The sequence below is a fragment of the Schistocerca americana genome, chromosome 8 (assembly GCF_021461395.2).
Source record: "Schistocerca americana isolate TAMUIC-IGC-003095 chromosome 8, iqSchAmer2.1, whole genome shotgun sequence".
Lineage (NCBI taxonomy): Eukaryota > Metazoa > Arthropoda > Insecta > Orthoptera > Acrididae > Schistocerca > Schistocerca americana.
In genome coordinates, this window is record NC_060126.1 from 252,562,207 (window position 1) to 252,581,099 (window position 18,893).

Here is an 18,893-nt window from a genome sequence, read left to right on the forward strand (position 1 = left end):
GCGGTACCATACGATTGCTATTCTGAAAGTTAGGAGCGATAGGTCGCGAAATGGAAACCACAGTGAAAATCAAAACTGTTTTATTTGCAAAAGTTTGCTACAACTTCCAGCTACTTATCTCCATTGTCGTCGATCCGACTTAGACGTTTGTCGTAGCGTTGTACCAACTTTCCAATACCCTAGTTATAGAAGGCAGCCGCCAGTGCTTTCCGGCAATTCTCTACGCTGGCCTACACCTCGTTGTCTCTGCCAAAATGTTGTCTTCATAGCCAGCGGTTCATGTGAGCAGAGATGAAACTCATAGGGAGACAATTACGGGCTTTATTGTGCGTAATCAAACATTCCCAATTGAAAACGATGCAGGAGCATCTTCATTGCCCCTGCAGAATGCGGCTGAGAATTGTCTTGAAGATGAAAACGCACGATAGTTACGTAATGTTGGCTGCATAGCTTCAGGCGAAATTTCTTAGCAGGCTCTCGTACTTGGCGGGAGCCACTATTGTTCTAAGTGTCTTTATGTGCTCCCTGTGTACTCAGGTCTAAAAAGAACGACGTAACGTGGTCGACGGACGTACTAGAGACACTGCCCAACACACCTGTGCAAAACTTCATCGGATTTTCACTGTGGTTTCCATTTCGTGAGCGATCGTTCCTTACTTTCCGAATAACCCTCCTATATTAATCTAGCACCATAGTTTAACAGCGTGTCCAACAGCTATCATCATATCGATATATGTTTAGTAGCCATGCCTTCCTTGTCAGACTTGCCTCTTCTTGTGTTGTGTGCCCGCCCCCACTGTGCTGTAGATATGCTAGCGCCACGCAGTGCTGCAACTCATTCGATGGTGGAATAAAGGTCATAAATCGTCTTTTTCTATTTTTTCCCCTTCTTTTCAAGTAGTGAAGCACTGATTGAGGTACTGGTTTTCGAGACTGTACAGATGTGTATTTATAAAAGAAGGGAGCAACTTTATTAAGGCACTCTGTATCTTACTACAATAATAATAGTAATAATAATAATAATAATAATAATAAGTGGTAATCAAGGGCTGTAGTATCTTCTAGGGAGCATTTTTACGTAAAACTAGCAGCTAATAAATGGAAACAACTAACAACGTCCCTGTTAACCCACCTTATTAAACAAAATATCGCGCTAGAATGAGCTGGCATCAGAATATTTTCATTTTGGAAAAAAGTCTCCTACTCAGTACCGGTCAACTTCAGAGAACCGACAGGAACCGATGTCTCCACCTCAGCAAGGCTGCTACCAACATTTCTCACACATATTGTATTACGATATGAAAGCCACCGTAGAGTAGGGGGATGCGATGGAGCCATGAAGTCGTGACCCCTGGGTCAGTGGTTCCCGACCTGGGGTAATTACACTCTGAGGGGTAAAATCAGAAGGTTTCAACTCTGTTTCGGTCATGAAATTAAATAATTTTTTATACATCTTTACTATTATCATTATCTCATATCACTGTAACGCTGATTACAAAAGTTGCCAATAATTACATTCCTTTTACAAATACTAGATCGAACGTGTGACACATTGTGGTGGAGGTTACAATTCGTGTAAAGATGTTGTTCATATATTTTTATCACGTAGTACACCCCCTACAAGCATACTTTGTATGATATACTATGCATCTACTACAAAATTGGAACATACACATCACATATGTAAATATATTCTGAAATGCTCTCCAAATTGTACGTAATTCCCACAATTTATCAGATATTGGTTCATTATTCGTTTTGGGACAGTAATTGAACTAACTGATAGCACATAACAACAGTAACCTTTTACTGGGAACTAAACTTCTGTAGCGCCTACTCATTATTATTATTATTATTGTTGTTGTTGTTGTCGTTGTTGTTAGTAGTAGTACTAGTAGTATTAGTAGTCAGGGACAAAGCATTAGCAGCCTTAAGTCTTCCAGTTTCTGTCAGTTCAAAAGTGAGAAATCCAGTGATCAAGTGAGTTACAGACAGCAGCCCTAATTATTGTGCGCACATTTCAATTTGGTTTTTAAATGGGGTGCACGGTGTGGATGAAGCAAATGTCAGTAGGGAGAGAAGTGGTGTTTTTTTACAACTGCCCATTTCTTATTGTGGATATGTCTTTTTCGAGGAGGAGTTGTAGGTAGCAATCATGATGTATTTAGAATTGCGTCATCATTCCGTAAAGAAAAGGTTGTTGTACCCCTATTAATAGTCTCAGAAAGGTTACGAATCATTGACCTAGATGACACCACGCCGAGAAGGAACAGACTGATCTCACAGATGCGAAATGATGTGCTCTATTGAACAGGCTTCCTTCATTTTAGTTTTTGTTTTGTTTCTACTTCTCATTAAAGTCACGACAATGTTTCTTGTCTCTGTCCTTAAATCTGAACACTGACAAGTTCGCAGATAGGGAGTATGCAGAGAACAAGGTAATCAAATCACAATACGAAGGTTTTGGAAAAACAGACGAAGTTGTTCCTGCATAATTAATTACAATACGAAGTTTACGCGATTTTTAAAACATCTGAATGATAGAAGATATTTTGTATAATACATTCCATAATTGATGAAGGGGAAATTTAAGTGCTATTAAATACCACCTTGAATTTTTATGAAGGACGTGTCGGTTTTTTTAGCAGTTTGGCATACTACCAGTAACCCACCACTCCAGATTCGATAAAGAATCTAATTCCCATGTATAAAATGGCTTCAAATGTGTTAATTTGTTAAACCTTAACCCGAAACATCTCTGAAATGTGCGTAACTAGAAACATGCAATCTCTCAGGCAACCTAACATTTTATATCACAAAACTCCACATAAGTTGACAGAAAGCAAGTAAATAGTCAGTTAATTCATATTATAAGTAAATTTAATACTTTTCAGCCCATATAAACAATTTGTTGTTTAAATTATGTAAAACACGAAATATCACAAGTACGTGCAGGCATTCAGTGTCAGATTTCATATGATTTTCACCACTGTTATACCAGACAATATATTCCTAAATATAAATAAAATACTGCAGAAAATGAAAAAAAGTTAATAATCAACTGAACTGAAATATCAAATCACACCTCTTTTGCACAGTCAACACACATCTCTCTGCTGCATTCCAGGCAAACTGGGTGAATACATTTGATGCACTTATACGCCGTTTTCCTCTTTTTGGACGCAGGACACTTCATACACGTCTTCCTTTTGTCCATTCTATCACTTGGTATGCCTTCGCTTGTTTGCTCAGTGTCTCCCAGAACGTAATGGATCATTTCCTTGATATTTCTAGGTAAAATTTGAATTTACAGGCGTCTTCTTAGATGTGGCTCTATCAGCTCCATGGCCAGACTTTTGGTGAATTTTAGACGAGTTAGCATGAGGTTTCCTCTGTAGCACAAATACAGAAGAAAACTGTTCACGCAACTGATGTTTACGAAAGACTGCCATTGTCCAGCGCCTTGTACGTCTTTTTGACGAATAATTGGCACATTTCATGTCGAGCAATTCTACTCCAGATTTCGTTGCATTGTAGTAACAAATAATTTCTGGCTTATTTTTTATGGTACTATTTTCAATGGAATGATGCATTGAGTACAAGAATTACTGCCTTGTTTCTCTTAGGAACAAATGAAACCCGTGTTGTATTCTCAGAGAATCCATACAATGCTGGTCCAACTGGCCTACTTTTATAAGCCAAAAACTCTTGGGGAATTTGGCTTTTGTTCTTTCTGACTGTTCCTATGTTATTCCCCTCTTTCTCAGGTCACGAATGAGTTCTATAGATGCAAACCTGTTATCAGCGGTAATGTTTGCGTTAACCCTCCTTCTATTGGTTTGCACAGATGTAAAACAGCCTGAGTTGGTTTGGCAAAATTTTTCTCTTCTGTCAGGCCACATACATCTATCTGTCCCTAAATATATGTGGGCATTGAACAGGTAAGCGCTTCCAGAGACTGCCAGGCACATAATTTTTATGCCGTATTTGGTTTGCTCGATAGGCATATAAACGCGGAAAGGACATTTTCCCCTGAATGGTATTAAGATTTCATCCACCGTAACGTTGCCTTTTACACATTATAGTTGCTGAGAACTGAAAATAAATTTCTCAAAAATGTTTGATATTGCAACTGCGCGATCTGACTTCTTTATTTTGTCTCTGGTAGCGCATCGTTATCTCAGGCTTCTTAGAAGTATTTCAGAGGGCTTTGCCGACATTGTCACCACAAATATAGGACAACCGGTTAGATCCTTTTCGAAAAGAGACAAATTATCTTGATGAGACGATTTGAATATTGATGTCATCATTAGAAGGCCTATGAAAGCTTTGATTTCAACGTTGACCATATCTCTGTAACTGGACGGATTAGTTGTTTCCTGCAACTTTGCCCTTATTGTATTCAGTTTCACGTTTTTATGTAAAACTATTTCATCTATCATGTCATCATCAAATAAATTCTTCCATATTTGAGATTTAGTAGGACTTTGTCCCAAACTTCGAGTTTTGGCTGTTAGGCCAGGCATTCCTCCTTTCAGAATGTTGTGCTCTGGGGTTCTTCTCGTTCTAACAAGCTCAGAACGCTCCCATTGGAAATTATTTTAACCATAAAAGTACTGTGTTTGCTGTAAGGTACTGTCTGTAGTATAGACCGCTCCAGGCTGTTCTCCCAATAAAATATTTTCTTCACTAGTATCACTGTTTCATAGCGACTATCACCTATCACGAAATCTGGATCATCATCAGAATCATCAAATGTGTCATCATCGATCCCAATTTCCTCTTCATCTGAATCGCGTAAATCCACTTGCGCCCAAGCTTCCAAATCTGGATTAGCTGCAGATATGTTACTCTTCTTAGAAAGTCGATCCATGTTATACCAGAAATATGACATAAATTCACGTATAGAAGAAGATACTATAAAATAACAGCCACAGAATATGTCGTAATTGAAAACATGCGGTCTATTGCACCTACCAAATTCTTGTGCGTGATACAAAACATGCAGTATTTCAGGCACACAACTTCGCGCACTCCTCTAAACAATACTCTGTATGTCTTCACTGACGCAGTAAAACTGATTGTTGACTGCTGCTTTACACGCGGCAAGTATTGTGGCGAAGGTATTGGGAAAGTGAAGCCGCGCTTTTTTGCAGTGTTGCCACACTCAACATTTGAAATAAACGAGGGGTCTGAGAGACCGATGTTTCGGTTTAAGGGTTGAATATTATTTAATCAAGTAAAACCTTTGTTAGTTCTATTAGTTTAGTTCTTTCACCCGTACACTAGTGAAAAACTTTCAAAAAGGCTTGAAATTATTTCTGAAGGCATTTAGAATTCGTTAAGTGCTCTCATCCTCAAATACGGGTAACTGCGTAATATCCACGCCGTGGGTAACGCTGTCTCAAAACATATACAGTTCCTATCCTTAAGACTTGACTTACTATGCAAGATCTTCAACGTAAGATTATGCGTATAACGCAGACTAGGTCATAATTCAGGGAGAATTACTGTGTTAATGGTGTTACCCTTGACAACAAACACTGAAACACTGTTTATTATATCTGTTTGACGATGTAAAGCTAATTTTGTTTACTTCAGCTGGTGATCCCACTTGGGCTTGATCACATTAGGGTAACATAAGGCTTCGTGTGTTTTAATCAGACCTGAAGATAGTTATTTTGGACTGAAATCGATAGGCTATCGACAATCATAGACTGGAATTAAAGAAACATATTCTCTACTTCATGTATCACCACATCTGTTCACGTCTATCTCTTTTCCTGCTCGGACACACTACACAATAGAACTGGCTTTTCAGCAGCGTTATGGAGCGCCTCAAACAGAAAACGACGTACACACATCAACAAAAGTTTTCATGAGATTTGTCGTGCAGGGGTATTGCTGCTGTGACTGTCCCTGATCCGATCAGACGGTCGCCCCTGGCGTTGTTCGTAAACATACACACAGTTAGCACGAGCGCTTGCTAGGACAGAACGCCGCACTCTAATAAATTGAAGCATTTCGGTTAATAGTAAGGCTCCAGTGGGGATGCATTACATACATCTATGGAAGAGTATGGAGTCTCAATGCCACGAAGGACAATCGTGACCAGCGATCGGATCCACATCGTCATGTTACCTACAGAAGGCTTGTCAACCACAGAAGTTGTTCAGCGCATGCACTCGTATCAAAGTGATGTGGTGCGGACAGGGGATATGTTCCAATTGGCAGCTAGTGTTGAAAACTAACTCCGCAAAAGCCACCCAAAATCGACAGGTGGACAGGTTGATCGATATCTATGACTTTTAAGCCGAACGAACCCTTGGATGAGTGCTCCAGGACTGAATTCGGCATTCTAATAGGCAACAGAATGTCACGTATAGCATCAAAGTGCCCCAGACAATTGAATGTGGTCAATTTTCATTCCAGTCGATCATGGGGAGCATCACGTCGTACACTAGAACACCATGGACTCCATTACAAATGGGCAAAAACTCATGCAAAATGGACGCCTCAGAATTGCCGTCAGGTGCTTTTTATGGTCGAAACTCGGCTCCGGTTGTCCTCTGGTAATCGCAGACAAAGCGTTTGGAGACAACCCACTAATAACGAACGGCTTCAACACTGTGTCTCACATGTTCTGCAAGGCAGTGGTGGAATAATGTTCCGGGGTGGCTTTACGATGGGCCACAGTATACCTCTCGTGATTGTTAAGGGCAGCCTCCCTGTTATATGCTACTGGGACGATAATCTACAACCAATAGTGAAACCTTCCCTTCTCCTCTATATCTCTTTTGTTAAGTGAAACCTTCCCGTGTCCTCTATATCTCTCTTGTTACGCAACCTTCCCTTCTACAATAAACTATGAAACCTTTCCTTAGGATTTCTATCTCTTGCTTAATAATAACAAATGAAATCTTCCCTTTGAAATTTATTCTCTTTCTCAATCTTCGCTGCTTATTAAAAGTGATTTTGTGATTATTTCGTCGTGGCCCTCAGTCGTTATCTGCAATAACCCAAAACTGTTCCTTACCTTTTTTTTCACTGTTACTGGATCGCCATCTGACTGCTACATCGAACTGCGACATGAATATACTTACTCTGTTTTACTATACTCTATTAGCTGCTGGTGGGCTTTCATAATAAGTGGCTGTATTTATTACCAAAGCTGACGTTATTCTTTAATAGCAAAGCTTACCTTATTCTTTACTTAATTTGACTGAAGTTACGTAATTCATAGTTAAACTTTTTCTTGACAACAATAAAATTTTGCAAAGTTTTACGTCGATGGTTTTTGGGATGGATTGTAATTAGAAATGCAATATCGCTGGCAAAAGTTAATTATATTCTGAATGAAATGATTTTACAAACTTTCAAATGGGACTTACTTTTTAAAATAATCTTACAACTAGCAATGCGCAAACATACCTTCAGTAGTCTTGAGTTTCTCAAAAAATTAATTCAATAATATTAGTTCCTCTTATTATAATAGTTAGCTGATGTCTCTGTACATCCGTTTATAATCTTTTGTAAATCGTAGCTGGTGGCTGGCAGGCACATCGCTCCTCTCAACCTCTCGTTCAGACCTGCTACCGACTCGCTTCACTTCTCGCTTACTACCGACTTCCTACGAACGCTAAAGTGCCGTCTCTCCCGCCAACAATGCTTTCTGGTGCAGCCAATCCCTGCTACCATTACAAAATGTATCAATGCGCGGTCTTTCCCGCTCTTTTCTTAAAATGTATCCGTACGCGGTTTCTCCTGCCCTTTTTAAAATTATATCAATTTGAGGTCTCTCTTGTCAACAATACTTTGGTGCAGACATTCCCTGCTACCACAGTTATTTCCAATATGACAAATATTAATTATTCCTACTTAATCCTATTAATAAAATATAAAAATCTTACATAAATTGTGATTTGACAGTAGACAATAGAAATATACACGTCTTACAATGGTGCTGCCGTATCGCCAACATTTTGGTGGCAGCTTGATCTTGATAGATGATAACTCGCGGCCTCATTGTGCTGTATTCGTGAAAACATTCCTTCAGCAGGTTAGTCTCACCTGAATGTAGTGGCCTGTCTGTTCTCCTGACCTGAACCCAACTGAACACGTAGGATATCGATTAAAGTGGGCTGTTTCTGGACGTAGACACTGACCATATACTCACCATGATTTCCACAGAATCTCCATTGAAGAATGGGACAATTTAGACCACGGCTGACTTGTGACCTCGACATTGGTATGCCACGATGGAGTCACGCCTGCATCGGAGCAGGGGTAGTTCTGAAAGTTACATGACGTTGCTTAAGAATGCTGTGGAAAATCCCCGCGGGTAACAGACGATTTTGTCGTTACAGAAACTCGGACACGTTGCAAAAGAATACATATGCATGCCTCAGCGTCAGTTTTTCGAAATAAAGGAGTGATCCATTTGTCGGTGGGTATATGTGTGCGTGCGTGTGTATACTGACTGTTATGAAAAGAAAGAACGGGGACAGTGAGGGAAGCCGGCGGTGTGGTGACAGTCTGTCAGAGGCGGCGGGCGTACCCTTGACCAGCGCGGCGACTTGGCGGCTGGGTAACTTTCCGAGCGGCCACGCCTTGACCTCGGACGTCGAGCCCGCGGCTACGGCGGGCAGGACCGGTCCCCAGTACGGTGGATGGCATGTGGCATGTGTTGCCCCGCTGGGGCTTCCCGACTGCGACCGGAGCGGCGAGGCGTGGAGTGCGGGCAGCCTACCTCCCAACCGGCAGGCGCGCGGTGAACCAGGAGAGGGCGAAGAGTCGAGTATTGTTACATATTGTACACTGACAGAAAAACAAATCGCAACGCCAAAAAACAATTAACGTAGAGTAACGAAATTTTTGAAATACATTTGGCTAGGCATCATATTAAAGTGATTAACACTGCACGATCACACACGTAGGCGCGAGATAGTCCGTTGTAAATGTGAATTGTTGGTTCGTTTATAACCGTTGTTACTGCCAGAATGTTGAATACAAGAATGAAACGTACCTCCACTGTGTTGTGTAGTTGTCGTACGTCAGGTTTTGGCATGAAGTTCAATGCCTGTTGTACTTGGTCGGTCAATACAGGGACGCTTAATGCGCTGCCGCTGGAGTTATCGCCCTATAATGTTCCATATGTGCTCGAGTGGAGATAAATCTGGTGATCGAGCAGGTGAAGGAAACATGTTGACACTCTGTAGAACATGTTGGGTTGTAACAGAGGTATGTGAGCGAGCGGTATCGTGATGGAAAACACCTCCCTGGGATGCTGTTCATGAATGGCAGCACAACTGCTCAAAACACGAGACTGACGTACAAATTTGCAGTCACTGGCACAATTAAGAACAAGCTTTCATCAGAAAACACAACGGGCTTCCAGTGAGCTCTCGGTTGACACCACTGAACTCGCAAAAGGGGGTTGTTTGGCGTCAGTGGAAAACTCACGACAAGGCGCCTGGCTCAGAGCTTTCCTTAAAGTAACCGATTTGTAACAGTTCGTTGTGCCACTGAGGTGGCAACTGCTGCTAGAATCGCTGCTACAGTACGATGCAACAGAGCCGTATGCCGAATACGTTGGTTATCCCTCTCAGCAGTGCTCCTTACGACCGTACATTCTCGTTACCACTGTTGCCAGCACTCATTTACAGCTGCTGCATTACTGCCAAGTCTTTCTGCAATATCGCAGAGGGAACATTCAACTCGATCACATGACCTCGTTTAAAGTCGGTATGAAGATACGGGCAGCAGTTTATATACCTAACCTAGTATCTTCGATTATCCATGTATTTCGGTTATCCACGCAGTTTCGGGTCGTAATCAACCCAGATAATCTAACCTAAAATGTAGCAAAAACATAGTCCAGTGACGTCTCTCTAAGTAATACGCCTTGTTCTTATTTTAAATTACGGTGACATGGCAAAAAAGGCGTTTTATGGACATATTCTTTGTTCGAGGTGTCTTATGTTAAACTAAGCAAAGTAGAAATCACAAACTGAAAAGTCAGTCTGTATTTATATTTAGCGTTTAGTTATTAAAGAATTATCTTTCACTGCAGCTTCGTGGAGCTCATGGCTTTGTTGTAAGGAATGTAATCTGTAAGACTGAAAATAAATGGACATGTTACACTAAGCTCCTTATGAAATTATTAACTCAGAAAATCACAAAACTAGTGCAAGTAGGCTTCCTAAAGCTTCTAGAACAATTCTGCAAGTTTATTGTCTCAAGCGCAGGTCTACTCTTCTCTGGTAACATTCTAATACTGTTTATAACGCATTATTTCGTGGAAATATTTTGTTACACCTGAAGGGTGCTAATTTTCTGATGTAAAGTTATTTCATTTTTTCATATATAGTATACACTGCTCTTCTCTCTAGTATCGGTTTATAAGATTAACCGGTGCATGAAAGAAATATATCATCTTTGTCAAATTCCATTTTGTAATAAGAGACAGCAGTAACTACATCCAGTTAATACAACAAACTTTTCCTAGACGTTCTTACATTCACACAATAAATAATTCGCATCATACTTTCTTGTGCACACATAACTGTTGCTTAGAATTACAGATTAGTCCCGTATATGATGTTGTCAGACATTGTCTGAATATACTGAAGTGTGACCGATATCTTAATTTCACATGATATGTAACCCTATGAGTTTAAAACACGTTTTCATAATTTTCTACATACGCGGCGTGGAAATCTGTTACAGAGTCTAAACCATACACAGTATGTATTTTAAAATATTAACGGCAATTAATTGTCTACGTATCGTTTATTAATGCACAAGAATATTTCATTGGTAGCCCTTTCATACTTAATTTACTATCCAGTGCAGTATTTGTGTCATCTGCAAATAAAATCTGGCAATGTTATGCAAACAACAGAGTGAAGACATTGCTTAATAACTAATAGATCAACGTTTATCTCTAGCGAGTTTATCATGCATTAAATAAACATAAAAAATTAGTTTATAAGACCATTTATAATGACTGCATTACTGCTGAAGACGGTAGAAGATAAAAACAAGGATAGTTATTTCATTCTCCCTAAAGTATGGAACGGGTACCATCTCTCCTAATTTCACGTAATGGACAGACCCAGAGGTCAGTCGAATAGGAAATGCTGTATACTGTTCCGATTATAGAAAACTTGCTGTGGGACAACACTCATCAAGATTTACATTAAACTGTATTACAAGGATAATAATAAACTACTTTTATTTAGTAGATGATAAATCAGCGGTGAAACATGGTGTTCATCATATAACTGAAGTAACTGGTCGTTTAAAAAAGAAAATCTTCCTTAAATTTCTACAGGAAGTAATAATACAGTGAAATGATGTGTAGTATTAAATAGCTACATCTACAAAACTTTTTTTTTTCGTATGACATACAAACAAAAAATTTCTAAAGCTTCTAGAGTCGTTTCACGTAGCACCCAGACGCAGTAAAAAATATTGCCTGTATTTCTTTTTCTTTTTTTCTTTTAATTTGCATTTGAATTAAACTTAAGAAATCTAAATACAGACAGTCGATGGACTTTTATTCATGAAACAGCCCAGGCTGTGGCTAAGCCATGTCTCCGCAATATCCTTTCTTTCAGGAGTGCTAGTTCTGCAAGGTTCGCAGGAGAGCTTCTGTAAAGTTTGGAAGGTAGGAGACGAGATACTGGCAGAAGTAAAGCTGTGAGTACCGGGCGTGAGTCGTACTTCGGTAGCTCAGATGGTAGAGCACTTGCCCGCGAAAGGCAAAGGTCCCGAGTTCGAGTCTCGGTCGGGCACACAGTTTTAATCTGCCAGGAAGTAACATACAAACGGTTTAAAAATAAGTATTTACCAGGTAAACAATCAGATATTAATAACCTCTTAACTGTCATGTTAATCGTGCTACCTAAAGCGGGATCCCAAATATTATCAGAAAAAGGAAGGATGTGTGGATAATGAAAGACATCATTGACGCAAATGAAGACTGGAAACTAAAAAATCAGTACTGTAAATTTTGGAAGCTTAATCACAAATTACAATATACGTAATATGTCGTTGGACAGTAATGTAGTCAAAAAACATCTGTCCTCCATCAATGAACGACGGACCTTGCCGTTGGTGGGGATACTTGTGCGCCTCAGCGACACAGATGGCCGTACCGTAGGTTCAACCACAATGGAGGGGTATTGTGGCGTCCCCGCACTCCAACCGCGTGCTGATATTGTCGACGCCGTAGAGCTGGTACTGCTACAGCTCTCGCAGTGGAGTTGAGACATGATGCGCGATGACGTAGGTCCCCGTTGGTGGACGGGAGACAGAAATGCGAACTCGTACGACGGATGCTACTTCTGATTTAAGATTGAATGATTCATTGCCCGGATATGCAGTAGTTGTTAAATCTTATCTCATCCGCATCGTACACACCACCAATTGCGAGGATCCATTGTAATTATCAGTCTTCTCGTACGTTGTTGGCTCGTTGCTATGGAGTTGTTGAACCTGTATGAAGCGGGATCCACAGATACTCTCTGATCACGTCTGAGTGAACCTACGCCGTAATGTTAAAAAAATGATCAAAAGTTCTCTTTTCAATGAATGAAGTAGATAGTTTGATATTCAGATTAAATTGTCACCGCTGAACATTCGTTGATTAACTATCATTGATTAAATCACTTAATAATGTAGTCCACCCTTGATATTTCACTTGGAACGAACAGTTTATTGTTCCTTGGCCACTAAATACTTTATAACTTTCGCACCACACGCACACGCAGTTGGTTGGTAAAGTAAGTTCTATTAGAATTAAGTTACTTGACAACTGCGACAACTTGACTCTTCAGTGTCATTGTATTATCTTCGTGAAGTTGTGTAATTGTGTCCTACTCGAAACTAATTAAGTGTAGTCCTTTGATATACTATCCACACTTCTTTTAGATCCAACTATTTGAACGCCAAGTCCAATATTCACTAGTTTCGTCAATAAAGTTCAATTAACCCGTTATGCACGGTTAAAGGCGTCTATCAGTTCCTGTCTCTGCTTAGAAAATCAGTTTCCAAAGTTCGTGAATCACATCACGCAAGAAACACTTCTATACGCAAAACAATCTCGTCGCGTTCCGTACTCTCCATAACTAAGACAAGAATTGTTCTCGCACGTCTTTACAGGACGAGAGCATGCAAGCGATTTCTTCTGTGAAAGAGTATTGTAGGCGCATTGAATTTCTTCGTTGCGCTTATAACTCTCTTCCACATAAAAGTTATCTCTGACTAACATCAACTTGGACTTAGCTTTCAAGATATTAATTGCAATTATCACTTGGATATTTGTCCGTTAATTAAATCCGCAATAATTTCAAAACCTAAAAAAAATTCTCTGCTCATTTCAATAGAGTCATGTACCTCAAATATACTTTAAAAAACATGATCCCATACCAAATACGTCATACAAAGCTCTCATAGTATCACAATGGTTCCAAAAAATATGAACAATTCACACAGCTCAGACAAAATACAATTTTATAAGTGTGAAGTTATCCAACTGTGTAATTGCATAAACACGCGTCACTGACGTAGAAAAAAAATGTTTGTCTCTCTCAGTTAAATGATGAGATAGCTGTGTAATTTATGTGTTAGAGAAATATGGTACCGATGTGTAAAGTTGTATAAGCAAATACCACATTAGCTAGGGCTCCTTGTGCTTGCCAGACACATGGTACACAAAGTAGGCGTGTACCCCCTTGAGGATTAATGTAATTATACGTTCAGGTGTTACAGATTACAGCAATGGAATGAAATTTATCACTGAAAACTTTCTTTGTAATTCAAATATCTTTAAAAATAAATGTTTTAAGTACAAAATTAAGCACTCAAATACGTGTACTGTAGCGCTAACCTGTGCGTCTTGTTCTAAGATAATCTCTGTCATTACTTAAGGGTAAAAAATGTGCCAAGTGACGTATTTATCGTCGTCTGTAAGCAAAGTTCTGTGGATGTCAATGTACTTACCTCGTAATAAACAAAAGCGAAATGCTATGCATATAGATATCGATTTATTACGTACAGTACCATGATCAAGAAAGTACCATACTGTAACATATTGTTGTGCTACAAAAAAGGCTGCCTCATTGTAGCTATACCACAAAAGTTACTACTAAAACATGTTTTACTTTCCAGAAGAATTCAGGAAAACTGTGCAGATATAAAGCAGATACAGCACAAAAGCAACAATGTAAATTGTGTCACACATTAGTAGCGTCGTGATATAAACGTGTAGCTGTCAAAAAAACTAACCACTGTGTCATCTGGTATCTCTCAGAAAGTACTTCAAATAAAGAATGTCTTTTCAAGTAAACCAAAATATTGCATTAAAATCTCATTAGCAGTATATGTTCTAAGTATGTAAGTCTTATAGTCGTTACGTAATCGTGCAACTAACAAGCAAGAATGTACACACACAATAATACCGTGTCGTCTGTTCACTATAACAATGCATTCGTAATTACTGTCTAAATATGTTCCCTAGGTTCTAGACTGGATAGTTAACTTCAAAACATTGTTGCAAGTTAACAGTTTCTAAGTGTGTCAAAGCATACCAGTAATGTGAAGTGAAAAAATTTTATGGCAAAGACTAAGTTAAAAAGCAGATTATCTCTCAATAAACTGTTTTGCATTTGAAATGTGATGCAATATTTTACCCTTTCTAGTGTGCAGAGTTTCAACTTCAAAGCAATTATCAGGTTGTTTACATCGGTAAGGAATGGTACAATTTTTCTCAAGGTTAGCGTCTATGTTATTTTTCTCTGAGCAAGCCGCCGCACGTGGCTGCCTGTGGTGCGAGTCATTGTCTGTCTCTTCGTTGGCGTGCATCGTTATTAGGTTTGGAGAAAAAACTTCTACAAGTTCACCTTGTCGCGAGGGCCCTGCCCTGTTTGAATCCCGCCAGTTCTCAGTTCTGGTGAAATTCAGGTCTATCGTTACGATTATATCGTCTGTCGTCATGTCGGTAGATTCCATAGTTTCTTTCTAGTCGGTCATGTGGTGGAGAATTTCTCCCAGAATCGTAAGTGTGCGGTGGACCATTGCGTCTGAAATTGTTCTGTCTCACTTGATAATAATTTTGTTTATTCCCATATTGTCTGTTTCTCTGACTGTCTCTATGATAGTCATTACCACAGGGAGGTGGTCTTTCCTTGTGATTATTATTACTCTGTCAATGGTTGTCATATGGGTGGTGTCTGTTTTGGTCACGATTTACGTTGTAAGAATAGCCTTGTCGTGTCCAGTTATTATTTCTTTCATCGTGAAATTGTGACAGATGTGACCTGTAATTTTTGTGCTCCTATTTTTGCGTTCCGTGATTGTCAGTGTCAATTTACAGTTCTTGTAACAGTCCCTGAAAAGCTTCAATGTCGTCTTTGCAACGTCCTGCTAAAATAATATGTCCTAAATGTTCAGGCAATTTGATTGAAGAAATGCGGATGAGTTCTGAGGGGCTATATGGGTTTGACAGGTACTGATTCTTGTGCAACATGTCTTCAAAATATTTCACACGACTGGAAAATTCAGATTGTTCGAAATGTTTCATCATTATGATGCTATGTTTTACTTGATCTTGTGTAGCTTGAGACCAATACGCTGAGAGGAAGGCATGGCAAAATTCTCCTGCACTGTGACAATCGTGAATGACCGATCGCATTCTTACAGCTGGTTCATTCTCTAAGTAACCACACATAAATTCTAACTTGTGCTCCAATGACCAGTTGGGAGGAAAGCAATGAGAGAATTGATGAAGCCATGCTTGTGGATGAATGTCGCTGCCAGAATTCTTAAATGTTTTGAATTTACGTGTAGTAATGAAAAACTTATAGTCAAAATCATCATGTTGGCGAGTCGCATATCGGTCATTGTTACTTCGTTTCGGCGGTTCCATCTCAAAATTCAATGCGCCTTGCCAATTTCTTTTATAATTTCCGAAGTGCCCTGTGTTATTATTTTGTGGCTGTTCCGTATTTCTATGTCCGTCTTCCCGTATTGGAGCGCGAGTGTCCTCTGAAATATGTAAGTCTTGTATTACTTGTGCCAACTGATCTTGTACTTCCCGGATTTTTCTTTTGTACTATGTATTGATTTGATTTTGATTTTGTCTGAATTTTCTAACTTGTTCATAATCTTCTGTGTCAGTGAAGGCTACAGGTCATGTGTCATTCAGATCATCGTCTACCTTTGTAGATAAGTTAGTGAACTGATCCGAAAGTTCGGCTACTTTATCCGATAGTGAACTTATTTCCTCAGTGTGTTTTTCTGAACCAAGTTTCAGAGTGTCCATTTGTGTTGAAATCGTATCTACTGTGTCCTTTAAGTTTTCCTGAGTTTTTGCAAGTTGCGTAACCGAATCGGTAGATGCTACTGAGTCAGTTTTAGCTTGCAAGGTGTCGTGATTTTCATGAACAATAGTTTGCAGTTCTTTTATGGCTGCTTCGTGATTCTGTAATGCATTTTCATGACGCGAAAAAATAGGTTGAAAACGATCACAAATATGTGTTTTTATGTCATTACAGACTTTTTGACATTTCGATTCGATTTTAAGTAACTCAGCAGTTATATCTCCGTGTGTTTGTTCAAGCATGATGCATAACTTTTGAAGATTTTGTTCCATTGTGTCTAACTTTTGAAGATTTTGTCCCATTTGTTTCTGATTCTGTTCAAGCGTTGTGTCTAACTTTTTTTAGCCTTTGTCCCATTTGTTGCATTAACTGTAATAACAATGCACTGGTGTCTAGAACATGTTCCTCAGTGCTATTCGCCAGTGCATTTGAACCGGCAATATTCGCATTTTGAAAAGCAAAAAATGTGTCTTGACTTATTTGAGGAAACAGTGAGGAAGCAAAACCTGAATCTGCAGTATTTGCAAGATTGTGTCCTGTCATTTCGGAATCCTGAGGCGAGCTGTTGCCGACCGATCGATCGATAATGCTTCCCTGTTCACTAATTGTTTTACTGTCTACACCATTATTTGCAGCCCGCTCCATTTCCCTATGCACAGTTACCAAATTACTACTTTGAACATTAGTTAATTCATTGCTCGGTGGCACTAACACACTGCTTTTGTCTTCACTGTCATTTCTCAGTTTATTTTGTAGCCTAGTATTACGTTTTTCACACGCTATTGTTGTCACAATATTTCACACGATAACACAGAAATGCACAATTTGAAGAGCAAAATCAGAAAACACATTAACATAGCATTGAAAATAATATCTCGTTAATTGCAAGCGCAGCTGCGAAATACTTGGTGCAAATCTACCTGCATGCTACAACTGTTTTACTGTACAACAATGAAAAACTACAACCTCAAATGAAATTCTCTCTATAATTACGCGCTAGCAATAAACAATAGCTACACTAATTACATAAACTACAAGAAAAATCAGAAGATTCCAGTGAGGTATCCTCGGCTAAAGGTCGACATATACGTCCCCTTAGAAAAATTAATGAATTACTGTGCTGGAAAACCTCTTACGTTATTTGTTTTTCAAACAGCTGAGCAAAACCGTACGTACTCAGACATTTCGCTCCTTACCTATTCTGATCAACACTAAGCTGACACACAATATTTTTAGCACAACGCAATCTGACTTTCAATAATCCCTACAAAATAATGGCCCTGACTAACATTAATCTATACCTTTCACAAGTCACTTACCTCACAGAAATCTTCGTTACTCGAACTACTGCAATACAGCGGGCGCCACTACTGCCAGCTAAATAAAAGATTCAAACTACTGAAGGCACTAACTACTGATAGGCACAGTTAGCAAATGAAAGATTTCGATAGAGAACAAACAATGTATTTACCTTAATAGTGTTCAAAAGTTATAATATATATAGCAGTTCACGACATCCAGTCTTACAAATTTACTGTCTCTGATGGACACACGTCCAGATCATCCGCTCTCAAAACTCCGCCATTTCTCTCCCCACATCCACCACTGCTGACGGCTCACCTCCAGCTGCGCAACACTACGCGCTGTTCACAGCCAACTGCCTAACACTACAATAGCGAATATTACAACAATGATAACCAGACACAGACTGCACACCACACAGCCAGTAATTTTCATACAGAGCGCTATGTGGCGTTACCAATATAAATACCTAAAAAGCCTACTTACAGGTTTAATAATGAACAAAAAAATCAGGAACGTGGATAAGCTGCTACAAACAGTATAGTCAACGCATTGTACTAGCCAAGATAGACACGAAGCCCACGCCTACCACAGTACTACAAGTTTATATGCCAACTAGCTCCGCGTATGAAGAGATTGAAGAAATGTAAGATGCGATGAAAGAAATTATTCAGATAGTTAAGGGAGACGAAAATTTAGTAGTCGTGGTGGAATGGAATGTGACTGTAGGAAAAGGAAGAGAAGGAAAAGTAGTAGGTAAATATGGACTAGGGTTGAGGAATGAAAGACGAAGCCGCCTGGTAGAATTCTGCACAGAGTGTAACTTTATCACAGCTAATACTTGGTTTAAGAATCAAGAAAGAAGGTTGTATACATTGAACAGGCCTGGCGACACTAGAAGGTTTCAGGTAGTTTATATATTGATAAGACAGAATTAGTAATTAGGTTTTAAATTGTAAGACATTTGCAGGGGCAGTTGTGGACTCGAACCGCAATTTATTGGTTACGAAATGTAGATTAAAACTGAAGAAACTGCAACAAGGTAGTAATTTAAGGAGATGGGACCTTGATAAATTGAAAGAATCAAAGGTCGTAGAGAGTTCCAAAGGAACCATTAGGGAACAATTGACAAGAAAGGGGGAAGGAATACAGTAGAAGAAAAATGGGAAGCTCTGAGAGATGAAATAGTGAAGGCAGCAGAGGATC